General features: G+C 40.6%; 1 protein-coding gene across 1 annotated transcript in view; it reads left to right on the top strand.

Annotated features, from left to right (window-relative positions):
• The first annotated feature begins 3,175 nt into the window (after positions 1-3,175).
• Positions 3,176-4,076, top strand: part of stmn4 (stathmin-like 4) — an 11,161-nt gene continuing 10,260 nt past the window's right edge. The window contains exon 1 of the mRNA XM_023415176.2: positions 3,176-3,250. The gene's annotated coding sequence lies outside the window, so the exon portion shown is untranslated. The remainder of the gene's footprint in view (positions 3,251-4,076) is intronic.

Here is a 4,076-nt window from a genome sequence, read left to right as displayed (position 1 = left end):
GGACTCGCTTTGTTTCCCCTTGATACCAAGGCGCTGTCTGTCAAAATCAATGCTAGTAAAAGCCCTTCAGCTTCAATTAGATCACTGTGTCCAGTATTTTACCAGTAATCTAATTCTCCTACAATGGACACCTGCACGCGCACATATGTGCACACAGTCGGTTTGTATATTCACACACTCTCTCACACACATATATACACACACACACACACACACACACACACAGTGCAATGAGTAAGACCAGTAGTTAGATGGGATGATCTCATCCTGAGACACTGAGAGATGATGTCAGACTTCAGATCAGGACTCCACTAAGCTACTGTAAGTGTTTATGTTTTTACAGGCCACGAGGGTTTGCAGTGCAGGAGTGGGATTGTGTGTGTGTGTGTGTGTGTGTGTGTGTGTGCTACAGTCTAATCAGTTCATCAGCTAATCTAAAAAAGCTTTATCTGGTGTTCTAAAATTGATTCAAATCTAAATCTATTTCGTCTGCAGAGATTTCATGAGCAGATTTTGTTCATTTCTCGTCCCAATATTCAGCCACTTTCATGTTCTGTAAAGTGTGTGATTCCTCAGCCTGCATCCCGAGAGCTTTTTTTTTTTTTTTAACCCACCCTCTCCCTTCCCAATTTCTCCCATGGGTGTTCTCGGTATGCTCAACTGTTTCATTTGGTCTTCGCTCCTTATTTTCCACTGCTCTGGTCCCCCCATCTTATCTTTGTTCTCCCAGAATCACTGAAATAATCTGTTTGATCTTATTTCCTCCTCCCTTCTCTTCCTCACCCATTCCTCCTCCTCCTCCTCCTCTCACTCTTTCTCCCTACTTCTTTTTTTTTTCTTGTCTCTCTCTAGTGATCTCATTTCCAGGATGTGTACGATGTCTAATGTCACACACGCATTTACCGTCAGGAGTGGCTGAGGAGAGGAGAGGAGAGGAGAGGAGCGACAACAGGACACACCCTAATGTGACCTCATGCATATCCCTCTCTCTCCTCTGGTGTTGTAAGCTCTTTCATCTCGTGCCTGTGGACAGGGCGGTGACATCATGTTTGCTGTGTGAGCTGAATACAGGATCAAAGGGCGGCAACAACAAATACGTCACTTCACCTCTGCTTTTCTTCAGTGTTTGTCCTCCATCCTCCAGCTGTGTTTTTGTTTATTTTTTTATATTCTTAATTAGATGTCTGCACAACACAGTTTGGAAAAGGATTGTAATTGGATTGTAACTGTAGCAACAGCGTTTGTGTTGCTACAGTTACAATTACGCTGCTTCTGTTGTGCACAGATCCTCGAAGAGGCAAACATAAGAAAGGCCCCTCTACCATGTGCAGGATTAGGACTACGGTTTCATCACATCAGAGGCAGCTGCTGCAGAGTCCCTCTGCTATGACCTTAGGGTAATAACTGAGTCATGGAAGTCACCCACCAGGGAAAAGAAATATTCTGGATGAATTGATTTTCAAATGGGGACTTAAACAGTCAAATGGTCTCCTGATACAAGAAGACGCAGGTGACCAGTGTTGAGCAGCATCACATTAACAGGCGTTCACACCAAAATCATTTATAACAACACAGGGGGTTGTATTGGTGGAGGGTGTGCTGAGTATGAAATCTGATCCGTTGGTCAACAGATCTATGAAGTCGAAGTTTCACACAGGCCAAAGTTGTCTTATTTACATGTTGTGTGGCTTTAGTTTGCTGAGTAACGCTGCTGGTGAACCTGCATTCAGGAATGTGCTGGGTTTGTCGGTGTTGGAGAATGTCTGAAACACACAGCTTCGCTGTGAGGACTGCAGTCACCAGGGTTAACATGAAGCTGGCTCTTGCTGCTCAGTATTCCTCTCAAACTGGATGCTTGTTTCTCCATAATGTCTTTTGTCTATTTCTACACATATTAAATACACACATGTATAAGAATATGTGACATGGTGTAATGATAATTACTCTTGTCACTGAGTAATTAGTAAAGCAGGCTAACACAGTTTTCAGTGAGTAATATGTGATGAGGAATTGATTACATGTTTCAAAAGACTTGTGCAACACTGCTGTAGATATAAATGTATAAATGTATAAATAAATTTGGTTTAATGTAAACGTTAGCATCGTTAAATGAAATCTTCTTTGCTAATAAAGAATACATGAACCTTAACAAACTAACTCCAGTGTGACTGTACCTCTTACAACAAAGAGGTATTCAGCATAAAACTGAAATATGAGAAGCATTTTGTTAACAGTCACCATGATTATAGCTAAAAAAAAAAAAAACATCCACTGTAAACAACTAACTGAAAATGATAAAAAAAATGATTATCATAATTGATTAATGTTTCCATTATTTTTTCAATTAACTCATCACTTTTTTAGTCTACATGAGTTTGTTTTGTCCAATCAACTGCCCAAAACCCAAAGATGTTCAAAGCACAAAATAAGCAACTGAGAAAATCATATTTGAGAACTGGAGGCAGAGGATGCTTTGCCTTTTTTTCTCTATAAACATGAATTAATGACTTCAATTAATTATAAATTATTAATGAACTTGACCAGTCAGCTTTGTTTTTAGCATCGTTCATAGATTAAAAACAGGAACATCTGAACTGGAATTAGAATAGACTGAGGTTAAATATGTTGAAGTATTGAATGTGAACAAAGGGTTTTTAATAGTTGGAGTAAGATGAAGAAGCTCAGTAGCAGAGGTACCAGTGTTTGTAGCTCTTAAAAGTGGTAGCAATAACAAATATTTGGTCAAATAAAGTGCATGTGCTTCACACTGGAAAAGGTTCCTACTTCTTATATTTACAGTTTGGATCTAAATAATTTAGTGTTTTGCGTGCTTCCTAGCAGGGCTCCCTGCTGACATACACACACACACACATATACACAACCAATCTTTACCAATTTCTCACACTACTTCACTCAACTCCCTCCCACATATAATATACATACACACACTTTCACACACATAATCACACACTGCTGCGCCATATAATAAAACAGTGATTCTACCACCCACCCTGCAGTACAACACAAAGAGCTGATGACCCACCCCCCATCCTCCCTCTGCTCTCCCATTGGCTGGGAGGCTTGGATGCTGGCAGTATCTCAGACCAATAGGACATCTTCAAGATGATGTCATGGAGGCAGCATTGATGCTGTTGCTGATGCTGTTGCCCGGCGCCTGTATCTGTGCAGCCAGACAGGGGTAACCGTAGCCACCGGTCCACCATCAGCAGCAGAGAAGGGACAGAGGGGGGTAAGTCTGCAGCGCTCGCATCACAAAACACACATCTGCCTTTCCCTTGTGTCACTAAGGGATCCGAAGGTTAAGATTTATTTCATAACAAAACGATGCCTGCATGTGTGTGTGTATGTGTGGTTGAGTGTGTGAGTAGGGTGTAATGGGGCGAGGGTGAGGATAGTGATGATGCGGTGGTTCCTGCTGACAGGAGAATGAAGGAGGGGAGAGAACTCGGTGTACCCACAAACAGTGTATGATGTGTAATGTGTGTAATTTATTATTGGTCCTCCCTATGTGCAGATGCAGCTTTGTGTGTGCACAACTTGACCAGCTACGCTTGATCTTTTGGGAGGGAGGGAGGGAGGGAGTGGGAGAGGTAGATGAGGGACTGTGTATGTGTTTATGTGGAAAAAAGGTGTGTGTGTGTGTGTGTGTGTGTGTATGACAAAAGAGAGTAAGAGAGAGACATGGCATAAGGACCAATGCGAACCAGCAAAGTGTCTTTGGAATAATATCAGTTTAATCTATAGCTCTACAATATTACAGATTCATTACAGTGTGTGTTTACTGTAATTTTAAGTTCAGGTATTAGGTCAGAGAAGAAAGAGAAAAACGTAGGCCGTATATTAACTTTTGTTGGAGTACGTTACAAACACTTCTCCTACGAGAAATCTAAATATTAAACACAAAAATCAGAAGTGTCATTAGATGGTGTTTGTGGATTCATGTAAATATGATATTACATTCATAATGTTTAGTTTATTTTTCATGCAAGAATAAAAGAAAAATACATATATGTGGTAGGCTACTTTAAATACTGCATTAAGTTAATAAGAAAAAA

The sequence above is a fragment of the Seriola lalandi genome, unplaced genomic scaffold (assembly GCF_002814215.2).
Source record: "Seriola lalandi dorsalis isolate HSWRI2012SDOR001 ecotype SW California unplaced genomic scaffold, Sedor1 jcf7180002054544, whole genome shotgun sequence".
In the NCBI taxonomy this organism is placed as follows: domain Eukaryota; kingdom Metazoa; phylum Chordata; class Actinopteri; order Carangiformes; family Carangidae; genus Seriola; species Seriola lalandi.
Note: the sequence above shows the minus strand (reverse complement) of the source record. Positions and strands in the feature narration are given on the sequence as shown.